This window comes from Podarcis vaucheri, assembly GCF_965113315.1.
Source record: "Podarcis vaucheri genome assembly, chromosome: 13".
Classification (NCBI taxonomy): Eukaryota; Metazoa; Chordata; class Lepidosauria; order Squamata; family Lacertidae; genus Podarcis; species Podarcis vaucheri.
In genome coordinates this window covers 38,550,358-38,576,887 of record NC_138751.1, presented here as the reverse complement: position 1 = coordinate 38,576,887, position 26,530 = coordinate 38,550,358, and the positions used below count along the sequence as shown (strand labels likewise).

At 48.5% G+C, this 26,530-nt stretch overlaps 2 protein-coding genes across 3 annotated transcripts in view; one reads left to right on the top strand and one right to left on the bottom strand.

The window, feature by feature from the left end:
* Positions 1-26,530, bottom strand: part of SNRNP70 (small nuclear ribonucleoprotein U1 subunit 70) — a 116,507-nt gene that overhangs the window by 70,897 nt on the left and 19,080 nt on the right. The gene's annotated exons all lie outside the window — the stretch shown is intronic.
* Positions 1-26,530, top strand: part of NTF4 (neurotrophin 4) — a 43,806-nt gene that overhangs the window by 12,992 nt on the left and 4,284 nt on the right. Inside the window, exon 1 of one of the 2 annotated variants that reach the window (XM_082194546.1) lies at positions 12,509-13,819. The exons of the other annotated variant lie outside the window; for it this stretch is intronic. The gene's annotated coding sequence lies outside the window, so the exon portion shown is untranslated. Of the gene's footprint in view, positions 1-12,508; positions 13,820-26,530 lie in introns of those variants that run through there. 2 annotated transcript variants of the gene reach the window in all.

Genomic DNA, 26,530 nt, shown 5'->3' with positions numbered 1-26,530 from the left:
CATCTAAGAGGGCTGGAAGGGAAGACTTCAAAGCCCTCGCAAACATATCCCTTCAAGCACATTCATTCCCAGCATCCCTTTTATTAATTTGGAAAATGGTTTTTTAAAAGGGCAAAATGAACAATAAAAGAATTGTTCATATGGCTGTGCACTGGCGGATTAGGGCACTAATATTTACCAAATGTGGGACAAACCCCCCCACCCCCCGCAATTTCCTCTCCCTCCCACCTCAGCAATGCTCTTGATTGGTTCATTCATCCTTCCCCCCTCCCCCCCAGTAAACCCCTTAAAAACATATGATTTGACCCATTATTTCACATTCTTTGTCCAAATAGTGTGTTTCTGTTTGTGCTTGAGACAAAACGGAGGGAGGCAGGGATTCAAACTCGAATGGAACAGGGTGTGCCAAGCCAACAATCCTGAGTTCTTTTGCAGGAGGAGGGTAGCAAGTGGTTAGGGACGCCAGGCCGGAGACCATGAAAATTTTCTGCCAAAGTTATCCAATATTAAAGGTAAAGGTAATGGACCCTGACAGTTAAGTCCAGTCGTGAACGACTCTGGGGTTGCGGCGGCGCTTATCTCGCTTTCCTGGCCAAGGGAGACAGCATTTGTCCGCAGTTTTCCGGGTCATGTGGCCAGCATGACTAAGCCGCTTCTGGCGAACCAGAGCAGCGCACAGAAACGCCGTTTACCTTCCCGCCGGAGTGGTACCTATTTATCTACTTGCACTTTGATGTGCTTTCGAACTGCTAGGTTGGCAGGAGCAGGGTTCGAGCAACAGGAGTTCACCATGTCACAGGGATTCGAACCGCCGACCTTCCAATCGGCAAGCCCTAGGCTCAGTAGTTTAGACCACAGCGCCACCTATTTTTCATTATGTACAGCATCCATTCCCTGCCCTTTAGCTCCAAAGCCTCAAGTGGCTTGCTGGCAAACCAGTATTAAGGTATAGTCCCTGCCTTCAGGCTTACAATCTAAAAGGATATAACGAATGAGGAAAAAAGAATGGGATTGAGGAGGGAAAAGCTAGCTCAAGCAGTGGTACCTCAGTTTTCGAATGTAATCCATTCCAGAAGACCATTCGAGTTCCGAAATGATTGAAAACTGAAAACTCAATGCGGAAGCCTCAAAACTCAATATGGAAAACTGAAACACGAAGCCACCTTGGAAGTTTACTTCCAGGTTTACGGCGATCCAAGTTCCGAAACGTTCGTCAACGGAGACATTCGAAAACCGAGGTACCACTGCACTGAGTTGCAGTTCTTTTAACCTCTAGGATAGATTACTGACTGCAACGAGTTATACGAAGTTGGTTTGGAAACTTCAGCTGGTGCAGAATTCAGCAGCCAGGTTGATCTCACTGCACTGGCCGTCAATTAGTTTCTAGGCCCAATTCAAAGTGCTGGTTTTGACCTATGAAACCTTAAACGGCTCAGGACCACAATACCTCAAGGACCGCCTCAGTTCTCTGGCCGCTGACACATACGAAGTTTTGAAATCCTGACCTGTATAGTATTTAGGTCACGTCGAGATGAGCTGTACGTTGAACATTCGCCCTGATTTTGTTTGCAGGAGCTTAGTTAGGAAACATCAGCTATTATTTCCTGAGCGTTCATTCTGATTCATTTGCAAGTGTTATTCTCCCACCCTTTCCAAAGCATTTACCCATCTAGTTCCTTCGTGCAAAAAGTTCCTTTTCAGAGGTCAGGGAGTGAAGCACAAAAAGCTCAAAATCAACTTTAATGGCGCAAACCGAGTTAGTTGGTACTGTATGTGATTGAATTCTACCCAAAAATAAGGGTAGTCTGGAAGTGCCTTCAGATACACACGATTTGGTGAGAAAAAATAGTCACGAATGTGATATCTAAATAATAAATAAATAAGAGTTTTCTTCTTCTTCTTCTTCTTCTTCTTCTTCTTCTTCTTCTTTACTAGCAAGTAGTGTATAAACTTTATTAAATAACTAAATACAGTTAAAATGTATTGCCAGACAATAACTCGCCTGAAAACAGGATTCGGCTGCAATATCAGCACTTCTCTCTCTGATAAAATGGAGGTTATCATGGGCAATAGCCAGGAATTGGGGGGGGGGCAGGACTTTTATTGGAAGGGGAAAGAACTGAGCTATCTGTGATGCGATCGGTCTGTTAGTTAAGTATTTTTTTTATTTACTTGATTGGGGGGGCAGCTGCCCCCTGTCGCCCTCTGGCTACACCCACGGAGGTTTAAGTCCTGGTGCGTGCTGGCATGTCGAAATACTAAACAGGGTGCTTGAAATGCTACCAGCTGCAATATTTCCTTCATCCTAGCACAAAAGACACCATCACCTTTTGCATCAGAGCTCAGAGATGCCTTTCCACAACTTCAAACAGGCTGTTTCCAGATGGGCAGATTTTGGCATGCTATTAATCATTGTTTTTCCACAGTAAACTACAAGCAGAATTGTAAAGGGCTTCCAACACTATCAGGACTATTGCACTGATAGCAATATATTCCACTATATACCATCCACATGAATGGCAAAGAGACGATGTGAACATACCCTCTGTCGTTTCTCCAATGAAAATAGGGATGTCCTATTCCATAATAATAATAATAATTTTATTACTTGTACGCCACCCATCTGACTGGACTGCCCCAGCCACTCTGGGAGGCTTCCAACATATATAAAAAGCATAATAAAACATTAAACATTTTTTTTAAACTTCCCTGCATAGGGCTGACTTCAGGGCTGGATCTAGACCAGGCATGGGCAAACTCGGGCCTCCAGATGTTTTGGGACTACAACTCCCATCATCCCTGACCCCTGGTGTCCTGTTAGCTAGGGATGATGGGAGTTGTAGTCCCAAAACATCTGGAGGCCCGAGTTTGCCCATGCCTGATCTAGACACATCAAAGAAGCAAGTCAGATAAAAGGGAAATCTCATTGGCGAAAAAATGGGGTTCCACCGTGACATCTGGTGTCACAGTGTTATAACGCATACAAAGCGCTTTATCTTTACAAATGTAGATGAGTCCCAAATGGTTGTATCTCCTTGGCTTGGGGTGGGGGTGGGAGGTGTCACATAAATCATAGCAAAGGCAAAAGAAGCCAGTTACGAATATTCTCTTGCAAAGATGTTTGGCAAACACTCCCCACACCCCCATCTTCTAATTTGTATTCAGATTCTCATTTATGGCTTGCTGGGGTCAGGAGGAGAGACTTTCCCCCTTAGCTTGCATATGATTTGCTTGTGTCCTTTTCTTTGGGGGCGTTAACTCTTTCCACCATTATAGGCAGAATGTCAAGGTGGCATTGAGTTCAAATCCTACAGCGGTCCCGAATTTCCAGGGACAGTCCCTATTTCCTGACACCCGTCCCTATGCTATCACTATCCCTACTTCTGCAGCTACCCCTTTGCAGGGTGGGGTGGGGGGGAGATGTCTTCTTAAATTTATGTTGGTGTGATTTGCTTTAATTGTTATTCTCTAGGGTTTAGCTCCCTCTCCAGATTTCTAGAAGCGAGCAAAGCAGTCGCACACTGCAAATACGCCAAAGAGCGAGAGAGATACGGCAGCAAAACTACACTGGTGCAACATTCGCCATATCCTCTAGCGGCGATGAGGGGCTGCAGGTCTAGGATCTGAATGCGGCCCCTGGGCCACTCCATGTGGCCCTTGAAACTCTCTCCAGGCTGCACTCTTCACTGGCCCTACATTTCACCCTCCTGGCATGTTTTTGCCCAGCTGAAATTTGCCCTCAAACTCTGAGAATGCTTCTTGCTTCCCTGGATGGAGGTTAGAGAAGGGTGCTTCAGTTGCGCATAGAAACAAGCCTACTGTACAAAAGAGGGGGGGAGACATTTGCTGCTGTTTCTGCCCCTTCTCAGAATCATAGAATTGTAGAGTTGTGTTATAAGAATTTTAAGGTCTCAAACATAGAATAAATATTCATAAATGCACACATATCTAAATATATGAGCCATGTGTCTGAAATAGTAAGGGAGAGCAAACCTGATGGCATTTTGACTCTCCCAGGGACCTCAAATATTCCTCTGCAGTAAGGGAGGCAAATGGGAAAAGCCTTCCCGTTGTCTTTTTGCTTGCAAATCCTGTCTCAAGGGCATATTTGTGTATGAACAGGGTGAGCCTGTGACCTGGAGTCAGGAACCAAAGTATTAACCATCACAAAAGAATGGCCAGGCTGCCCAGGTAATGCAATCAGTGACCATTATCAGGTATCCTGGCAGACATGATTTCTGCAGTAGACCGCCTCCTTCTGTGATGTATGTATGATGTTTTGGGGGGTGGTCTTGGGCTACAGGGTGGGCAATTTCAAAAGTCTATATAAGGGCTTGTACACCATTGTTCTGGGTTCCTCCTCCCGCCTGCGTGTGGTGAGCGGGGACCCTGTTACAACAGTTTGTTTCCTTTAATAAAGACCAGGCTTACTAGCCGCTTTGCTTCTCAATACACTGGTACCTCGGATTAAGAACTTAATTCATCCTGGAGGTCCATTCTTAACCTGAAACTGCTCTTAACCTGAGGTACCACTTTAGCAAATGGGGCCTCCCGCTGCCGCTGCGCGATTTCTGTTCTCATCCTGAGGTAAAGTTCTTAACCTGAGGTACTATTTTTGGGTTAGCGGAGTCTGTAACCTGAAGTGTCTGTAACCTGAAGCATCTGTAACCTGAGGTACCACTGGCCTCTGTTATTTTCTCCTACCAATAGGGAATCCACTTAAGGACTCTGGAATACCCCATAAGGGAAAGGGAGCAGTTTTTCTTATAACAGGATCATGTAGTCCAACTCGCTGTGATGCAGGAATATGCAGCTGTCTCATACCGGAATCAAACCTGCAAACCTTGGCATTATCAGCACCACGCTCTAACCAACTTAGCTATCCAGGGCCATGCAAAGTTGCATAGAAGGGAATGTGGCTTTTGGGCATTAAGAAAAGGTCGTTCCCCACCCTGTCTTGCAGCTCCTCAGCTAGTGTAATTAAAGGAAAGGATTGTGTCCTAAATCTTTGTGTGGGTGGACACGCCTAACACAGATGTAAGCATGCGCATACATGTACAAAAGGCGACATGACAGCATATGAGCGCAAGGCCTGTAGGTAACATGTTATTCTACTATCTTTCACCAAAAGTAGGGGGAAAGACTGCAGAGTAAAAGAATATGCCTGCCAGCCAGACAAGAGCCTTCAACACTTAATAGCAGAGGCAATGAGGCTCGTAAAGCAATGTTTGTTTTGAAATCGGGATATTATTATCTGCCCCAAATATTAGCATCTGTGAGACGTTGGGAGAGAATTGGACTTGTACCCAATAAAAATTTATTTGGGAAGACTTTGGTGGGATTTATTTTTATTTTATTGTTTTGCTTGAGTTCAGGGCCCTCAGGAGTGTCTATATGACAAATGTCTGCTGGTTTTATAGAAGGGAGGTGGGACCTACAATAAAATGTTGCAGCGTGGTGTGTCAGGAGTGCAGCCACTCTATTCCATTCTAACATTTTCTGTTGTCCCCGCTCCCATAACATTCAGCATACCCTCCAACATTTCTCTGATGAAAATTGTTGTTGTTGTTTAGTTGTGTCCGACTCTTCGTGACCCCATGGACCAGAGCACGCCAGGCACTCCTGTCTTCCACTGCTTCCCGCAGTTTGGTCAAACTCATGTTCATAGCTTCGAGAACACTGTCTAACCATCTCGTCCTCTGTCATCCCCTTCTCCTTGTGCCCTCCATCTTTCCCAACATCAGGGTCTTTTCCAGGGAGTCTTCTCTTCTCATGAGGTGGCCAAAGTATTGGAGCCTCAGCTTCAGGATCTGTCCTTCCAGTGAGCACTCAGGGCTGATTTCCTTCAGAATGGAGAGGTTTGATCTTCTTGCAGTCCATGGGACTCTCAAGAGTCTCCTCCAGCACCATAATTCAGAAGCATCAATTCTTCGGCGATCAGCCTTCTTTATGGTCCAGCTCTCACTTCCATTCATTACTACAGAGAAAACAATAGCTTTAACTATATGGACCTTTGTCGGCTAGGTGATGTCTCTGCTTTTTAAGACGCTATCTAGGTTTGTCATCACTTTTCTCCCAAATAGGGACGTCCTATTCCATATCCATCCTAATAATTTTATGATTTATACCTCGGCCATCGGACTGGGTTAGATATACCCAGCCACTCTGGGCGGCCTTCCAACATATAGAAAAACATAATAAAACATTAAACATTAATTTAAAAAAAAAAACATTCCCTATACAGGGCTGCCTTCAGATGTCTTCTAAAAGTTGTATAGTTACTTATCTCCTTGGCTCAAGGGGTTGCATAGCGCTATACCCTCCAACATTTCTCCAATGAAAATAGGGATGTCCTAAGGAAAAGTGGGACATTCCGCGGTGAAATCACAACCGGGACGGCTTTTATAAACTGGGGCTGCCCCTGGAAATTAGGGACATTTGAAGGGTCTGCACCTGTTCTTTTTGTGGCAAATTCTTGACTGAGCTGTAGTTAAGCTGGGCAGCGTATGGCTTTGCCTTTGAATTAGGGATCGGCTCAAGGGTCTTTGTAGCCCCTTCTGTATCCACAAACCAAAGTAGTCAGTTTATGCAAAAAAACCGAGCTGGCTTTCCCCTTGGGTGTCAGAAAGTTCTTTTCACAAACTTCTCTGTGTGGGACATTCTGGTTTTTGAATGTAGAGAGGTGCTTCAAAAGAAAGCATCGAGTAGGCCTCCTTTGAAGCCTTTCATTATTATTATTAATTATTATTATTATTATTAAAAAAACTCTCTTTCCAGCAGGTTTTGTTTCCACCTGGAACGAAACCGTTTTCGGAGAAGCGAAGGGGAGGCGAGGACTATGTCTTTTTCCCTCCCTTCGATATTGTCCTGGGTAACTGGAGAAGCCCATGGCAGATAATTGCTTGTGTCTCTGTCCTCTTCTTTGAGTCAGACAAGGCCGCCTATTCATGCTAACAAAAGCCAGGGAGAGACAGGTCTGGGATTTGCTCGGCCCTGTTTGAAGTGAGGTGCTGAAAGGGAGCAGCTGGCTTTGTTGTCATGACAAAAGCGCAGTGCCTTTCCGTGCCAGGAGGACCCAGCCCAGGGAAGAGGGATGTCGGGGGTTATTCTGGCTCCCAAAAGGCAAGAAAAGGTTGGCCTTGGGCCCCAAAGATAGGCAAAAGCATTCTGAAACCAGCCATGTCCTGCTGGACGGAAATAAATTATTATTATTATCAATAATAATCATAGAATCATAAAGTTGGAAGGGACCCTGTGGGTCATCTAGTCCAACCCCTTGCGATTCAGGACTCGAACCCATAACTCAGAGTCTCATGCTCCGCCGACTGAGCTATCCCATCCCCACCAACCTCAAATAAAAAACCTTCTAACAGGGGTTCAAACAGTCTTTGTAGTGCAGAGGCAATATATAAGCTACTTGGGGGTGACATTTAGCTATCTTGATCAGAAGGCAGAATTATAAACACACAGCTCAAATTCTCTTCCCTACCACAGCTAACAGCCAAGAGCGCTTCCAGACGGTTGCTGTTTCTGCGTGAAAGTCAGTCAGATGCCGGCAGATTCAGGTTGCTCCATTACAGTTGATTGGCAGGTCCTGCGTGAGAAACCCACTCTCCACCCCCCCCCAAAAAAAGATCAGACGTTTTCCCATAAGGAAAGTAGGGGGGGAATGGAGTGGCAAGTGTGTGGGGAGTGGCCTGATCCACCAGCCCAAAGGAGGGCTTGTGGGAGTGGTTTGGTGCAGGGATATCGAAGAAGGGTGTCAAAAATGTTGGGGAGATCAATTCTAGTGCCTTATTATAAGAAAGAGCAAACTTGCAGCACAACCTGCAGAGCCCCATGGCCTTTACAGATGCACGATGGACACCACAACAATGAGAGATCATCACCTAGGCAAATGCACACACTCCAACATTTCTCCAATGAAAATAGAGATGTCCTAGGTAAAGGGTAAAGGGACCCCTGACCATTAGGTCCAGTCGTGACCGACTCTGGGGTTGCGGCACTCATCTTCCTTTATTGGCCGAGGGAGCCGGCGTACAGCTTCTGGGTCATGTGGCCAGCAGGACTAAGCCGCTTCTGGTGAACCAGAGCAGCACACGGAAACGCCGTTTACCTTTCCGCCAGAGCAGTACCTATTCATCTACTTGCACTTTGACGTGCTTTCGAACTGCTAGGTTGGCAGGAGCAGGGACCGAGCAACAGGAGCTCACCCCGTCGCGGGGATTCGAACCACCGACCTTCTGATCGGCAAGTCCTAGACTCTGTGGTTTAACCCACAGTGCCACCCGCGCCCCCCTAGGGATGTCCTGTTGCATATGAATAATACTAATAAAATAATAATACCCCGGCCATCTGACTGGGTTGCCCCAGCCATTCTGAGTGGCTGCCAACATATTAAAAAAAAAACATATATTAAACATTTAAAAACTTCCCTATACAGAGCTGCCTTCAGATGTCTTCTAAAGGCTGTACAGTTACTCATCTCCTTGGCTCAGAAGTATAACTCTATATCCTCCAAAATAATTTTTCAGGTGAAAATAAGGATGCCCTAACGCAGGCATTTCCAAAGTCCCTTTTGGGGGCCTTATTAATTATCATAGAATCATAGAATCATAGAGTTGGAATAGACCACAAGGGCCATCGAGTCCAACCCCCTGCCAAGCAGGAAACACCATCAGAGCACTCCTGACATATGGTTGTCAATTAATTTTATAATGAATGATTTTAGAGTGTTGTTTATGCTATACTTTTATACTGTTTTATTGTTGTTAGCCACCCTGAGCCCGGCTTCGGCTGGGGAGGGCGGGATATAAATAAAATTTATTATTATTATTATTATTATTATTATTATTATTATTATCCGGCCTGCCGGTTGGTTTAATCTGGCCCCCGTAGCAGCTCAACAACTTCAATCCTAAAAAAAAGGTCAAGATCTTTGGTGGGTCCTCACTCATGTTCACTTCATCAAATCTGGCTCTTTTGGGGGGGGGAAATTGGGCACCTCTGTCCTAAGGAAAACCGGGACATTCCGGGATAATATCAGAAACCAGGACAGTCTGTGTAAATCCGGGACTGTCCCTGGAAAATATGGACACTTGGAGCGTATGAAAATGCATATTACTGTAATTACATATACAAAAAGCGTCTTATGCCAGCTTGGCCAGAACTTCTCATCAGTCCACTTCACCCATGAGGCAACTATACAAAGTTTACAGATAGCTCCCTTCTCTGGGCCAAAAGCGTAGCACCCCAAGGTGCACAGATAAGCAAAGCATCAAAGCACGCCAATTAGCACATATCAAAGCAAATGAATACAGACGTAGATGAGTTCATTCCTGCAGCAGCTGCCAATTAGTTTTGGGGTTACCTTGGCTACCAAGATGGCATCTGCAGGCCTTCCGGAACACTCCACCTAGGGTTCAACGCAGGTAACAGCGACGCAAAACATCATCTACTCTCCCTGCAAATGAATCAGGATGAATGCTCAATAAACAGGTCATTTGGAAGCGCCAAAAAGTCCTGTTATCAAATTGTGCCTCTATCACAATTTTGCTAGGTGACTAGCAGAGCTAGAAATGAGAGTGGCAGCTCTGGGTGACTTCCAAGAAGTTATAAATCAAAGAGGAGGGTGGTTTTAAGTTGAGAGACAGTGTGGTATGGTGGTTAGGGCAGGGGAAACCCACTCAGACATGAAAATAACCGGGTCAATAATTATCTGTCAAGTCTACTGCACGGGGCTGTTGTGAGAATAAAATGTGGCAGGGGGAGGAGTAGAAACTTGAACTCTTGGGAGAAAAGGTAGGGCATTACTGTGAATGAATGAATTCCAATGCTGCGGGTGGGAGGAGGTGAAGATGCAGGTGTCAACAATTGCAAGTCAGTGGGTTGATTTCTTGTATCAGGCTATAATGATTGAAGATGGCTCTTTGCAGATGGTTCCACAGCAAGGGCATAAATCATGCAGTTACGACCCAGGCAGGATAGCACATTGGTTAAAATGTGAGCAAAGCGTGATGAGGAAGATTAAAAGTGTGACATATTTTACGAACGATCCAGAGATTTTGGCTGCCTAAGGTAGAACAAAGTCCCACCAGGGACAATCAGAACAAATTAAATGCCCTTTACGGAAAAAAAAGGAATACGTTAATGATACCTTTTCTGTGATACTCCAAATCAGCTGCCTGAGACAACAGCCTCACTCTGTCCAATGATAGGGCCAGCCCTGGGATGATCACTTGAAAAATCACTTTGCCGTCGCCTGATTTGCGGCGAGGCGGCTGTCCCCAGTTCCCATCCCTTCTGTGTGACTGCTTTTTCACTACCTTGAATGTTTATAATGGAAGTGAGAAAAGAAAGCCAATGTTCAAATCAAATGCACATGGCAGCTTGTGTAAATTTTACATTCACATTACAGAAGCTGAGAAACTTCTTTAGGTCTCAAATTCCAGAGGGGTAGCCATGTTTGAGCTGTTACATCAAACGCACAGTCTTCTGGCACTTAAGACTAATAGAAGAGGAGACTCCTGGAGAAGAGGAGGTTAAGGGGTGATATGATAGCCATGTTCAAATATATAAAAGGATGTCACATAGAGGAGGGAGAAAGGTTGTTTTCTGCTGCTCCAGAGAAGCGGACACGGAGCAATGGATCCAAACTACAAGAAAGAAGATTCCACCTAAACATTAGGAAGAACTTCCTGACAGTAAGAGCTGTTCGACAGTGGAATTTGCTGCCAAGGAGTGTGGTGGAGTCTCCTACTTTGGAGGTCTTTAAGCAGAGGCTTGACAACCATATGTCAGGAGTGCTCTGATGGTGTTTCCTGCTTGGCAGGGGGTTGGACTTGATGGCCCTTGTGGTCTCTTCCAACTCTATGATTCTATGATTCTATTCTATATAGGCTACAAGCCTAAACACCCTTATTGCAGGAGTAAAACCTCATTGAACACAGCAAAGCTTCTGATTAAAATATGCTTAGAATTGCTCTGGTACGCTCATATATTGTTATCTTTATTATCTGATGACGTAAGTATGCTGCACAATCCTAGTCATGCCTACGAAGAAGTACCTATTGAATCCAGTGGGATTTGCTTCCAAGGTCTGTGGGTTTAGGATTGCAGCCTCACTCCCTACAAAGGAATGGAGGACAAATTCGATTCTGTCTGTATTTGATGCCAAATCGATCCAATTCACACTTTCTGAAATAATTTGAAGACCGAAACACCACCATCCTTCAAAATTCTGCACTCGTCTGCAATTTGTGAGGCAGTTCTCCAACCAGCCAAAGTTCACAAAAATGAATATGCTGGAGAGGAAAGTGTGCGTGGAAATGAATATATGGAATGAAGATGGCATACGAAAATGTGTTTATGAAAAGAGAGTGGCATGAAAACTTTTGGGGAGGGGTAACTGCTGCAAAATGTAAAGAACTGAATTTCAGATTGGAAAAATGAGGAATGGAGAGCGCTAGAACAGGACATAAAATTTCAAGAACCACAGCCCCTTCTAACAGGACTGATCAGAGACATTTTGCTGTACTTGGCAGGGCGGCAATCTCTCTGCCCAATTTTGCCCTCCCCGCTGCACTGTCCCCTAGCAATATTGCATAATACCCCTGGGTGGCCAAGTTATGTTGACCCCCTGTGGCAGGAAACCACGCCTCTCCCTGGGAGTACAAATGCAACAATAATAAATTCAGGCTGCAAACCTATACACACTCATCTGGAAGTAAGTCTAATTGAACTCAGCGACACTTGTTTCTGCCTAGGATAGCACTGTAAATAACTATTTGCCGCCCTTTCATAGGCACCCAAAATCAGCTAGCTGCCTGAGGCGGCTGTCTCACCCCAACGGTAGGGCCGGCCATTCTGCCTCAGATGCATTAAGCATGAGGGTGCGGGAACTTGTGGCCAAACTCCCGCAAACTCCCAGATCCAGCCAGCATGGCCTATGATCGGAGATGATGGCAGCTGCCATCCGGCAAAACCTGGAAAGCCACAGGTTACGCAGCCCTAGCATAAAGTGTGTCCCTAGCTATGTGCTGCGCACATTTGGGTACAGAGGCAAACACTGTCAACTGTGGAGGTCAAATGGCCCTGAAATGCACAAGGCACAGGCTGCGTCAGTTCTAATGCGAAGCCTGAATGCATACAAGGTACGCACAGAACATGTAAGCTTTACACAGAACTGGCACCGATTGTGCCCTGTACATTTCAGGGGCACATGGGCACAAACTCTGTTTCCTAACTGAGTACATATTGCTCCACACATCTGATGAAGTCAATTCTGGCCCACAAAAGCCCACACCATCATAAACCAGTTCGTATTCCTTATCCTTCCTTTCTTAGATTCGGTTGCGAGAAAGCAGCCGCTACCTAGGTTGCACATTATATTCAAAGCCACGGAATTATTGATTGATAGAATTGTAGAGTTGGAAGGGACCCCGAGGGTCATGTAGTCCAATCCCCTGCGATGCAGGAATCCTGCCCACAGCAGTCCCGGGGGGGGGGGGCGCAAATGACCAGCATGACAGGCTTCACTGTATTCATTTACATTTGCACCCCCAAAAGGAGCTCGAGGCGGCCTACGTCGTTCTCCTCCTCCCCATATCGTCCTCACAACAACCCTGTGAGGTAAGTCAGGATGAGAGCAAGCGGCCGGCCCAAACCCATGGCTGAGCAGGGATTCGAACCTCGGTCCTCAGGCTCCAAATCCGAAAGCTTAACTGCTATCAACACCGTGCTGGCATTCCCAAACTGGGGTTTGGGTGTCACTGTGGGAAATGCCCTTTCTGGTCGTCGAGGCTCAGCTCGTCTTCTGGACCACAGAATTGTAGCGTTGGAAAGGACCCAACTTAACCTGCAGCGGTCCCACGTGGGGGATCGAACCTGCAACCTTGGCCTTTTCAGCACCATGGCGCTCTAACCGACGGCGCTCTCCCAGGCTGGGTTTTTTGTCTCTCTCCTTCCTTCGCCCTCCTCCTCTTGTAGATTTCACGGGCTCTCTCTCGGAAAGCCGAGCCCCGACGTGGCGACGAAAGATGAAGGAGGACATTAGCTTAGATGCCTCGACGGGGTCCCCGAGGGGGGTGGGGGGGTCTCTCTTCTCGGACTTCCTCCCCCCCCCCCGCCCTGGCGCCGGGAGTTCGAGGAAACCCTCTGGGCGGGAGACTAGTCCGCGGTGAAAGACGGCGTCTCAGAAGGCGGGCATGCGCGGGGCCAGGTCACGTCTGCGCCTCGACGGGCGCCTGGCGGGCCCTTTCGGAGAGCGAGCGAGCGCGGCGCGGCGGGAGAGGCGGGCGTCGGGGAGGGCAAGACCGGGCAAGCTGCAGGGAGGAGGGAAGCCTCCAGAAGCGGGAAGAAGAGCGCAGCGCAGCCTCGACGGTCTCCCCTCCGTCTAGATTCCAACACCCCGCTCCCTCCTTCTGCCGATCTTCACTTTTCTTTCTTTCTTTCATTCTTTCCTTCCTTCCTTCCTTCTCCGGCACCTCCAAACCAGTTCCTCCGGTCCTCCTCCACCTGGGTCTTTCCCTGCTCTCCGCGCCGTCCCGTCCCCTTCTCCCCCCATTTGGGGAGCGGGGGAGCCTCCCTCTCCCTCTCTCCACCCCCCCTTCCAATCTCCAAGTCGTCTCCAGCAGCCTTTGCGCTCGCTTGAACAGCAAAGCGGGGAATGGAATCCCGACGGTCAGCGGCTCCCCTTGGGCGTGTGGAAACCTGAAGGCGCCCGTCTGGCTGGGAGAGGAGGAGGAGGGGTGCCCCCCTCACCCCCGATGCCAAGGGGCAGGAGGACGATGGCCCAGGGCGCAGCGAGGGCGCCGTAAAGGTAAGGAGGCAAATGGGCAAGAGAGAGCTAGCCTTGGTTACTCGTAAGGAAGCCAGCTTCCTAAGATGGGGGAATCCAGCTGCAAGATCCCAATCCCTCCCAAAGAACCCAGGCGCCCGAGATTCCAGCCCCCCCCTCCCAGCACAACACGCACGCACCTTTCTGCCTAGGACCCAGGCGTCCTGGATTCCAGCATGCTAGCTAAATGGACTGTTACTCCAGAGGACCCAGGCATCCAGAATTTCCTTAACTCTCCCCTTCTCTCTCGCACACAACCCACCCAACATTAGACCTCACTCCCCTCAGAAAGAACCCAGGAGTCCGGGCACCTCTGAAGCCCTTCAGGGCTTTTTGGCCCCCACTTTGCTGCCCGTCCATCCCACCCAGGTAAAGGGGGAGGGGAGGACAAGTTCATGGTCAAGGGAAATATGCCACCTTACACACACACACACACACACACACACACGCTCACATATTTGCCTACGAGTTGGGCTAGATGGAAACCAGCTGGAGAGAAGACGAACGAACGGAAAGGCGGAAATATCCCTTGCATGTTCGCCCCTTCACCCGCCTGGTTTGGATTACCTGCTGGTGATGGAAAGCAGGACGCCTGGGTTCCCTGGAAAAGTGGGTGATGCAACGCACAGGGAAGCCAGGGTCACCCCCTTACATAAACACATACAAACTCGCCCCTTTTCTCCCAGAGTCGCAGAACCCAGGAAAGGTGGATTAGAATATTGACCTTTGAAAAGCAGAAATCCCACTAGGAAGGAACCACCCAGATTGCTAGCCTTGGGAGAGGGGTTAAAGGCCAGCGTGTTCGGATCTCAGCAATCTCCGTCCAGGGCTTACCTGGGATGAGGCGGGCTCCTGGTGCAATCAAATACTGTTTGACTGCTGCTCCTGAGCAAGGTGGGCAAGAGAAATGATGAAGAACATACCAGTCAGCTCCTCAATCTCCAGATATCATTGCACTGTTTGGTTATTTTCTAACAATTCTCCCGTCACAGATCCCAAGACATGCATGTAGGTCCCGGGCTGTCTCCCATCCCGGCACAGACCAGACCCAGACCTGCTTAGCTTCAGCAAGGTAGTGGTTTCTTATTCCATTTAACTAAGATTTAGTCTTGGACCAGAGGCAAGAATTACAGGTGCCGGCTTGGTTATTTTGCCTTACTCTTCCATCCCAGGCATTCTCAGGCAGTCTCCCATCCAGGTACTGACCTGGCCTGGCCCTGCTGAGCTTCAGCAAAGTGGCTGCATCTTGTGCCTTCGAGCCTAAAGTTTCCTCTACCCTCCATCCTGTTTCCCAGAGTTACACAGGCAAGACCTAAGCTTTTGTGAATAGGACAGGAGTTAGAGCAGATGTCGTACAAGAGTTTGCACATCTCTCCCATGCAGAGATGCACAGGAGGACTTGTAGCTTTGTAGGCTCGTTTTCTTGTATATCGTAATAGCCGGTAGAATCAGCGAGTTGCCTGAGAAAATAGATGCTCATAGGGAATAAACACATGGATTGCTCTCTCCAGGGAAGTTCACCTGGCACCTTCATCATACACCTTTAGGCGCCAGGCAAAAACGTTCCTTTTTAACCAGACATTTGGTTGATCTGATTTGCATCCCATGCACTTTTAAAATGTGTGGTGTGTTTTTTTGGGGGGTGCTATTGGGTTGTTTTTTATTTTTATTATGTATCTTGTGGTTTTATATCTTGATTTTATTTTGTGAACCTCCCTGAGACCCCCGGGTATAGGGCAGTATATAAATTCAATTAATAATAATAATAATAATAATAATAATAATAATAATAATAATAATAATAATAGTCTGAAAATTACCTTATCCTCAAAGGGGTCCCCAGGAGTAGGTCCCAACAGTGTGGGAACTGAGTACTATGACTCGGTATGATTTTTTTCTGACTAAGGCCTAGTCTTCAGTATGTCAGGCCCCAGCACCACATTTAGCCCAAACATACATTCTTCTTGTTATTGTTCTTGTTTTACCATATCTTTGTTAGGGGACAATGCTGCTGTTGCAATCTAGTTTAGGTCAAGCTGGGATGGAAGACTGGATCCTGATACATCAGCTGAGAACCAGGCTGTGTACGCAGTCCTGTTTACCCGGCATCCAGTGCCCTCCCACCACTGGTTTGGGAAGCGTAGTACACAGAGCTGCCAATACTTCTGGAATTTCCTGGACATAGCCGGAATATGGCAGTCGGAAACGGTGTCCGGGTGGAAAATGCTGAAATGTCTGGGGAAATGTGGCAATCCTAATAGTACACGTGGTGTTAGCCACGCTCTGTATCTGTCCAGTTTCTGTACTGCAGTTTCTTATGAAATACTGCCTTTTGATGTGTTTTCCCATCAAAGCAGCTTTGATAAAAATGGAGGGGGAAGCAAGCAATCGAGTTGTGCTTTCAGCTGTTAAAAGTCTAGGTAAAGGGACCCCTGACCGTTAGATCCAGTCGCGGACGACTCTGGGGTTACGGTGCTCATCTCGCTTTACTGGCCGAGGGAGCTGGCGTACAGCTTCTGGGCCAGCATGACAAAGCCGCTTCTGGCAAACCAGAGCAGCGCACGGAAATGCTGTTTACCTTCCTGCCGGAGTGGTACCTATTTATCTACTTGCACTTTAACATGCTTTCAAATTGCTAGGTTGGCAGGAGCAGGGACCGAGCAACGGGAGCTCACCCCGTCGTGGGGATTCGAACCGCCAACCTTCAGATCAGCAAGCCTTAGGCTCTGTGGTTTAGACCACAGTGCCACCCGCTTCCCCATTAAAGTCTACACAGCCCCAATGGCTTGTGGGTTAATTTGCTCTGAGTGATCACAGTAGCGGGGATGCCAACTTGAATAAAATATTGGGAGCCCCACATAATCGATCACAAGACGTGGGGTGCACACAGCATTTGAATGGCAATGCCCATCAACTTGGGGGGGCTTGCCCCTTAAATATTGGGGGGGCTGAAGGGAGCTCAGCTTCTAAGAGTTGGCACCTGTGAATTACCCAGCCTAGTGGCTTAGGTTCCTGGGTGCCCAACCTCATAGCTTAAAGCCAGCTCTATTTTTCTAGAAAAAGAGGTGACCGAACTCATCATGAATGCCTCCCTTGTTGTGCCAACACTGAGTTCCAGCGAGTTCCAGCTGGAGGGAAAAGCCCTCCTTAAAGCCCAGGCAGGCAACCTGCAGCCTCCATTCTTCTCTCCGAATTCCTTCCTTCCTGTTCCCTCCTTTGGGAACATTTGGAAGAGGCAGTACTTTATGTGATAAAACAAGACAATAAAAAGCAACAACCACACACACACAAAACCCTAGTTGTATGGCTTGGGGAAAAGAAGCTCTCCACCCCAGCTGCCTGACAACGGATTAGTAGGTTTCTGCCATATATCTATGTTTGTGTGTGTTGCAGATCAAAGTGAAGAAAGGAATTACTTTCACTGGCTTTCCAGAAGAGTAGCTGAGCTGTTTTTATTGTGGATTAGTTAATCCAGAACACTTTTGTCTGTGCTCATCATCAGCTGTGGCTCCACCCGTCACCAGCCTGGGCTTCACCTAGCAGTCGCTTACCTGCTACACACACACACATACACACACAAAAGCAACCCTCCAGAGGGAAAATGGTTCTCCACAGTCACTGGCTTAGTAGGTAGAAGCTATCTGAATTCTTTGCGAGGGTCAAAAAGATGTCAGGACGCCTGGGTTCTCTGGAACAAATCGGATCTCCTCTTAGCCCAAGTCTCTGGGAGATTCTTTAGTCACGCGATCCAAAGGCTGAGAGGCCTTCCTCTCCGCGGCCTTTTGTCCCAAGAGCACCCTCAGGTTCTGAAGTACGCCGGTTCCCTCCAGCTTCAAGACTTGGTTTCCTGGGGCAGCAATCGCACCAAGGCATCTGCTTTCACTTCAGGGTGAATTCAGAGCTGCTTGATTGACAGGGCGAGGCATCCAAGTGTTGCTAACGCCTTCAGTAGGAGAGAGGAATGGGGGCAGGTGCTGCGATGTTTTCGCACTCCCGGGCGCTATATGGCTCAGAGCTGCCAACTAGGCAAGGCTGTAAAATCTCCTGGAGGGGAGATGGGGCGGAAAGGTGGCTTCGGAGCGGAGGTTTGTGGGGATGGGGAGAATTCTGGTCCTCCTGGGTTAAAAGGGTTAATTTAAACAACGTCGAAATCTGGGCAGTCTGCATTTCACCAGGTCTTAGGGTGCCTGTGCCAAGGATCCACACAGGCCTCAGAATCCTGGCTTTCACTTTAGCAAATGCAAGTTTCTACTCCTCATGCACGGGGGGCAGAGTCAGGGCTTGGGTTGTGGGCAGTAGTCATACAGGAGGGCTTCAGCACTTTGCATGCTGCTTCTTGTCTCCCCCTGGAGTACAACCGTATTTTTTGCTCTATAAGACTCACTTTTTCCCTCCTGAAAAGTAAGGGGAAATGTGAGTGCGTCTTATGGAGCAAATGCAGGCTGCGCAGCTATCCCAGAAGCCAGAACAGCAAGAGGGATTGCTGCTTTCACAGCGCAGCGATCCCTCTTGCTGTTCTGGCTTCTGAGATTCAGAATATTTTTTTTCTTGCTTTCCTCCTCCAAAAACTAGGTGCATCTTATGGTCTGGTGCGTCTTATAGAGTGAAAAATACGGTACTTGCAGGTCCTATACAACCTGCTTCTCATTGTTCACCCCCTTTCCTCTTTCTCCGCAAGCCTACATGCATGTGTGACAGAGGTGGGGACGAAGCTTCGATTTTAGAAATAGAAAGGGGAAAGGCATTGTGCAAACAAACCAAAAACCTAGCAATTGCCACGGAAATCCAAGCTGCGGGAACTGGATTGTCTTGTACAGAGAGCTTGGGGCTGCCTTGCTACAGAAGCTGATCTGCTGCTGCCTTTGGGTGTTGGCAAAAGAAGGCCGAGACGCCCCACCGAGGGAGAGGAAATAATGAATGGGAGACTGGGAGCCCCCTCTGCGGGAGCTGCGGGCCAGAACTCTGGGCATCCTCCACAAAGCCGCAGCTTCCTGCTTGCTGCTCGGTGCTCGCGCTGCTCGGTGGCAGGTCGCAGCCTGCCCGGTGCTAAGCTACGCATACCTCCTCGGAGCAGGGGCTGGTTCCCTTGCGCTGACTGCCTGCAGCTTCGCACAGCAGCAGCACCCACAACCCGCCACCCCCTCTTCCGCGCGGGAGGGGGAGAGGTCACGGGCACTGGGCACTGGGAGAACAGATAGATGCTTCTGCCAATAGCCCAAGGGCCGGGCTTAACTCTCTTCAGAGTTGTTTGCTTAGCCACTAGGCACCACTCCCTTGCCAGGGAAGCCAGGAGCCCAAGCCTCGCCCTGCTCTAAGCCAGAGAACACTGGCTGCCAGAGTCCTTTCCCCGGGCTGCCCAGCCATGAAACAACACCGTTCTCCCCCACTCCAAGGGGGCTCGATCTCCCATCCCTCTGCCCTAACCTGTTTGGATTCCACTTTGTTCCTGGAGACCCTTGAGCTTGTAGCCCCTTCTTTCCTTCCTTCCCCTTGGTAGGGAAAGCAGGAGTTCTATAATCGTAGAATTATAGGGTTGGAAGGGACCCGAGGGTCATCTAGTCCAGCCCCTGCAATGCAGGGATCTCAGCTAAGGCATCCATGACAGATGGCCGTCCAACCTCTGCTTAGAAACCTCCAAGGGAGGAGAGTCCACAGCATCCCAAGGGAGGTTCCACTGTCAGAACAGCTCTTAGCACCAGAAAGTTCTTCCTGATCTTGATCTCCATGACTTGAAGCCATAGGTTGGGGTCCTGCACTCTGGAGCAGCAGAAAACAAGCTCACTCCATCTTCCGCGCGGCAGCTCTTAAGGTATTTGAAGATCGCAGGTGGCGCTGTGGGTTAAACTACAGAGCCTAGGACTTGTCAACCAGAAGGTCGGAGGTTCGAATCCCCGCGACGGGGTGAGCTCCCGTTGCTCAGTCCCTGCTCCTGCCAACCTAGCAGTTCGAAAGCGCGTCAAAGTGCAATTAGATAAATAGGTACCGCTCCGGGGGGAAGGTAAACGGCTTTTCCGTGCGCTGCTCTGGTTCGCCAGAAGTGGCTTAGTCATGCTGGCCACATGACCCGGAAACTGTACGCCGGCTCCCTCAGCCAATAAAGCGAGATGAGCACCGCAACCCCAGAGTCAGCCATGACTGAACCTAATGGGCAGGGGTCCCTTTACCTTTACTTATCATGTCTCCTCCTCTCAGTCTCCTCTTTTCTAGGCTAAACATATCCATCTCCCTCAAGCTTAAGGCTTGGTTTCCACACATTTGATCATTTTGGTTGCTCTCCTCTGTACCCGTTTCCATAGCCCTTTGTGATCGGGGTGTGTGTGCAAAAGATGGAGGACCAGAGTGGCACCAGAGTCAAGCCAGCCCATCACAGATTTGCCCCCACCCTCTCCCTCCTTGCTGAGTTTATAGATCATAGTATTGTAGAGTTGGCAGGGACCCTGAGGATCATCTAGTTCAGGGGTCAGCAAACTTTTTCAGCAGGGGGCCGGTCCACTGTCCCTCAGACCTTGTGGGAGGCCATACTATATTTTTTGGGGGGGAAATGGACGAATTCCTATGCCCCACAAATAACCCAGAGATGCATTTTAAATAAAAGGACACATTCTACTGATTCCCGGACCGTCCACAGGCCAGATTTAGAAGGCGATTGGGCCGGATCCAGCCTCGGGCCTTAGTTTGCCTACCCACAATCTAGTTCAACCCTCTGCAACGCAGGAATATGGCAGATCTCCCCTACAGGGATCGAACCTGCAAGCTTGGCACTATCAACACTGTGCTCTAACCAACTGAGCTATCCAGGCTGAGCTCTATAATGGCAACACTAAGGCTGAGGAGGAAGAAGGTGGCAGCTGGTGCCGCCCCTGGACAGGATGTAAGGAGGCCAGTCAGTTGGGTGCTGGCTGATATTGTGGGTCATCATTGTCCCATCTGTCCTAATGGACAAATTGCCACTTTACGGGGCCCTAACTCCGTCCCAATTCCTTTCTGGCTCCCCTTAGTCTGCCCATGCCTTTCTCTGGATGTGGGAGTTCAGGGGATGCCAGTGCAGTATGTCTTGTTTGTGTCTCACACAGCCTGATCCCCGTCACCCCCTTCCATGCAATCTCTCCCAGTCCTTCACAGGCAAAGAGACGGGTTATTCCCCAGTCGCCTCCTAGTCCCTATCCCCCCACTCCACCCCATTCTCCTGTGTCCCCTCCAGGATGAATGGCAGGGGTGAGGAAGGTAAAGGGATATAGATTCAGCTCAGCCAAGATTGGCTGCTGAAGGATGGCAGGGGGTGGGGGGGGAAGAAAGGGAGAGCGGGTGGGGGTGGGGAGTTAGAGCTCCATCAGTGTCAGTTTCAAAGGCGAGAGGGATTAGCTACCCTCCCAACCCCATCCCCCACGTGGCTGTCCTCCCCAGATGTTGCTACATCTGGATCCCATTCCCCTGGCTCCCGGCAGCAGCTGCAGGATTCGCAGGCGTCACCTGATGTTTCCCAGCTGCCCCTGGGGTGGGATGAGGCGGCGGCGAGCGTTTGAGTTAAAAAGGTGTTTCGTAAGCCTCTATCTCCACCCGGGAAGTGGCTTAAGACAGAATCAGACCATTGGTCTGGCTGCAGTTCTCCAGGGGTTCCAGACAGCGGTTCCCTTGGTCTAAACCACTGAGCCTCTTGGACTTGTTGATCAGAAGGTCAGCAGTTCGAATCCCCTCGACAGGGTGAGCTCCCATTGCTCAGTCCCAGCTCCTGCCAACCTAGCAATTTGAAAGCACGCCAGTGCAAGTAGATAAATAGGTACCACTGCGGCGGGAAGGTAATTGGCGTTTCCAGGCACTCTGGCTTTCATCACGGTGTTCCTTTGCGCCAGAAGCGCTTTAGTCATGCTGGCCACATGACCCGGAAAACCATCTGTGGACAAACGTTGGCTCCCTCGGCCTGAAAGCGAGATGAGCGCTGCAACCCCATAGTCGCCTTTGACTGGACTTAACCGTCCAGGGGTCCTTTACGTTTCCCTTTACTTTTTTCTCTCACATCCTTACACCAGAGACGCCTGGGATCGAACCTGCAACCTTCTGCATGCAAAGCAGAGGCTCTACCACTGAGCCAGTCTTTGGGAGGAAGTGGGTTGCTTGTGGCATGAGCTTAGACTTCAGGGCCAGCTCAGCATCACAGCATTTTAATTCCAGGAGGTGGAAATGAATTTCAGTTCTCTTGAATTTCAGTTCAAGAGACATGCTTTTTGAAGGGGACCCTGGAATTGGATTTACCAGTTGTTGTCTGCTTAGCCACTAGGCACCACTCCCCTGCCAGGGAATCCATGAGCCCAAGGCTCGCCCTGCTCTAAGCCAGAGAACACTGGCTTCCAGAGTCCTTTCCCCAGTCCTTGGTGTTGTTCCCAAAACAGGGCCACTAAGAAGCAAGGTGCGAGAACCCTCCAGTCTGAAGAAGTACAGAAACAAATTTGGAACACCATAAAAATAAAGGAAGCAAAAGGAAACACTTTCCCCTAGGGTTTAATAATAATAATAATAATAATAATAATAATAATAATAATAAAATAAAAAAAATTCCTTCCTGTAGCACCTTAAAGACCAACTAAGTGTATCTGAAGAAGTGTGCATGCACACGAAAGCTTATACCAAGAACTAACTTAATTGGTCTTTAAGGTGCTACAGGAAGGATTTTTTTTATTTTGACTATGGCAGACCAACACGGCTACCCATCTGTAATAATAATAATAATAATAATAATAATAATAATTTATTATTTATACCCCGCCCATCTGGCTGGGTTTCCCCAGCCACTCTGGGCGGCTTCCAACAAAACACTAAAATACAATAATCTATTAAACATAAAAGTGATTAAACAGGGCTGCCTTCAGATGTCTTCTAAAAGTTTGGTAGTTGTTGTTCTCTTTGACATCTGGTGGGAGGGCATTCCACAGGGCGGGCACCACTACCAAGAAGGCCCTCTGCCTGGTTCCCTGTAACTTGGCTTCTCGCAGCGAGGGAACCGCCAGAAGGCCCTCGGCGCTGGACCTCAGTGTCCGGGCAGAATGATGGAGGAAAGGAAAGTTACTTTAGTAAGAGGGCCTGGGAGCTGCAGCCTGTAGGTCAGAGGCATGGTCACTACGATAAGAGGAATTCAGAGACATATCTTGCCCTTTCTAGCAGTATCCTAAGGAGAGTATGTATGGTTCATTTGCTCAGACCTTGAAGGATGACACTCCTGTTTGAGAGCAAGCATACAGAGCAACATTTTGGTGTAGCTTCTACCCAGTGTTTGGAATTAGCCAGACGCCAGGCGCATTTTGCACCTGGCTATCGACAACTTGAGGGACGCGGGTGGCGCTGTGGGTTAAACCACAGAGCCTTGGACTTGCCAATCAGAAGGTCAGCAGTTCAAATTCCCATGACGGGGTGAGCTCCCGTTGCTCGATCCCTGCTCCTGCCAACCTAGCAGTTCGAAAGCACGTCAAGAGTGCAAGTAGATAAATAGGTACCCCTCCGGCGGGAAGGTAAACGGCGTTTCCGTGCGCTGCTCTGGTTCGCCAGAAGCGGCTTAGTCATGCTGGCCATATGACCGGGAAGCTGTACGCCGGCTCCCTCGGCCAATAAAGCGAGATGAGCGCCGCAACCCCAGAGTCGGCCATGACTGGACCTAATGGTCAGGGGTCCCTTTACCTTTACCTATCGACAACCTGGGACCAAGTGAAGATGGCTGGGTGCCAGGATGGTGCCTGACACGTCTACCATCTGGAGGTGCAGGACCCACTGACACCACATCCTGTAGAATTCTATCCGTTATATTTTATCTGCATGATCAGAATGAATTTCAGGAACCAAAATGCTTTTTCTGTGCAGCCTGAGCAGGAGCAGTCGCCATTAATAATAGCCAAATATATATGTGGGCTGTTCCTGGATCAAGCGACTTTTCTTCTTTGAAGTTCTCAGAGCTCTTAACCTAGCTCAAGGTCGTCATCTGAACTAGCCAGATGTTTCACTGAGAATCAATCAGTCAGTCCATAAGACTTTAGAGCCATCTTTCCCCAAAATGGCAACCAGACCTTCCGTTTTGGTGACTGTAACCCTGGTTTAAGGAGCCACTTAGCACCTAGCTTATATATCTGAGTTTCTAGAGCACTGCTTCCTCAGTATAAAGGTAAACGCTACTGGCTGACGGAGGACCGTGACAAGTGCCAGAGCGCACGGAAACGCCGTTTACTTTCCCGCCAGAGTGGTACCTATTTATCTACTTGCACTAGTGTGCTTTCGAACTGTTAGGTTGGTAGGAGCTGGGACAGAGCAACGGGAGCTCACCCCGTCACAGGGATTTGAACCGCCAACCTTCTGATTGGCAAGCCCAAGAGGCTCAGTGGTTTAGACCACAGCGCCACCCGTGTCCCTTCTTTACCTTCTACTGTATGGCATATTGTGGTGCTCCATTCCATTGTCTGGTAGGGGGATTATGATCAACAAACGTAACCCAGATAGTTTTGCAACGGTCTGGCGATTATCAGCTTGTGGTAGCACAGAGGCAGGATATATCACTCGTGGCACCAGCGTTGTGAGTTGCTCTCCCTGCCGAAATACAAGAGACCCCCATCGATATTGGCAACCTGCCAGCTCTTGACAACAGACCTGTTTAAACAAGCATTTCCCTGATCTCCTAACCCGAACCTCCTGTTTTAACTGCTTTAATGGACTGGTTTCCTCACACATTTTAATTGCAGATGTTTATTTTAATGTTTTGGGAGGATTGTTTTATTGTGTCTTTCAATTACGCACGTTTATGTTCTTTTCGTAATTGGTTTTATACTTGTAAACTGCTGAGTAGCCACTTTGGCAATTATAAGTGGTATATAAATTAATTAAATCGTCATAAATGAGGGTTGTGTCCTGCATGATCTCTTGGGTGTCTTCCAGCGCCCTTGGAACATTAAAAAATAAAATTGTTCTTGATGTTATCATGTGGATTACAGCAGAGGTAGCCAACGTGCTGCACTCCAGATGTTTTGGCTTCAGGCAGCATGGCCAATTATACAGGATGATTGGCAGCTGTAGTCCAGAACATCTGCATGGCACCATGTTGGCTGCTGATGGATTAGGAACAAGAGCTGGGAAGGGCACTTGCATTCTTATGTTCTTTGCAAACTGGGTGGGATCCAGAGCAGGTGTTATGTAGAACCATGTCTCCATCCTGAGTTCTTGGGGAGGAGAAAGATCGAGTGAGCTTTAGCCATGGGACAGAGATCCAGAACCTTCTGGATTCGGTAAAAAGGCAAGAGACATCGCAAGGTTCTCTGGAAACACTGAGCACCTGTTGCAGTGTATCCTTACTTCCTAGTAGTTCTGCTGTTCAGTATTCCTGTCAGCCAGCCATACCCTCCCTGAGGAAACTAGGAATAACCAGCCTCAAACATGCTTAATTCTATTTGTTGCATGAAAGGGTTAAGACCATAGAGCAGAGTTTTCCAGAATTTTCATGCTGGTGACACATTTTTTAGATATGCATCATTTCGTGACACTAGCAAACTGGAGGTTAAACTAACCGCTTTCCAGCCCCGGGAGGAGCGCAGGGAGCGTTTGCATGACACACCTGCACACTGCAGCCAGAGCACTAATGTGTCGTGACGCACAGTTTGGAAAGCTCTGCCATAGAGTAAGCTGTCCTGCCAGGCTTAGCTCACCTTGGGAGGGACTAAATAATCAACGTGTGAGGTCTGAACTGCTTGCTCCACTTCAGACCGCATGGCTCTCACAAGCCAATAATTTAGGAGCTTTCATCACTTTTAAAGGTAAAGGGACCCCTGACCATTAGGTTAGTTGTGGCCGACTCATCTCGCTTTATTGGCTGAGGGAGCCGGCATACAGCTTCCGGGTCATGTGGCCAGCATGACTAAGCCGCTTCTGGCGAACCAGAGCAGCGCACGGAAATGCCGTTTACCTTCCTGCCGGAGCGGTACCTATTTATCTACTTGCACTTTGATGTGCTTTCAAACTGCTAGGTTGGCAGGAGCAGGGACAGAGCAACGGGAGCTCACCCCGTTGTGGGGATTCGAACTGCCAACCTTCTGATTGGCAAGTCCTAGGCTCTGTGGTTTAACCCACAGTGCCACCTGCGTCCCTGTGGAACTAAACTAACAGTTCGCAGGATTCGGGGGGGGGGGAGTAAAGCATGTTAAATGTATGGTATGCCTCCCTCTTCTTCTTTGGCAATCACTTGTAGTCAAATTAGATTGTCTTCCATGAATATGGTTTTAACAATGAGTCCATAAGTGACTGTGGAGGCCAATTCTGGATCCACACGTCCTTCCACAGTGGGGACATAGATTTCCGGGCAGGAGTTGATCACGGTGAGGATTTGCCAAACATGCCTTCCTCTTAGCATGTATCGTCCTGAGTTTGTGTTTATGGTGTGTACACAGCCAACTGAAACAACGGAAGGTTGGAATATGTCACAGAGGGGATTTTATGCAAAGGTGAAGGTACTAAACCCCCTGAGGATTTTTGCAAGGAAACCTAGGACTCCTCAATCTTGTCCAGGGGTCGGCAAGGTTAACCTTGCCTGGGCCAGTTCACTCAAGCAGAGATCCCTTCGTGGGCCAGATTGCACATGTGTGTGAGCATGCCCACCCGCGATTTCCAGCTTTTGCGTCTCCATAGACACAATTTCTGGTGCCGCAGAAGCGAGTCCCTGCACCGTGCTGC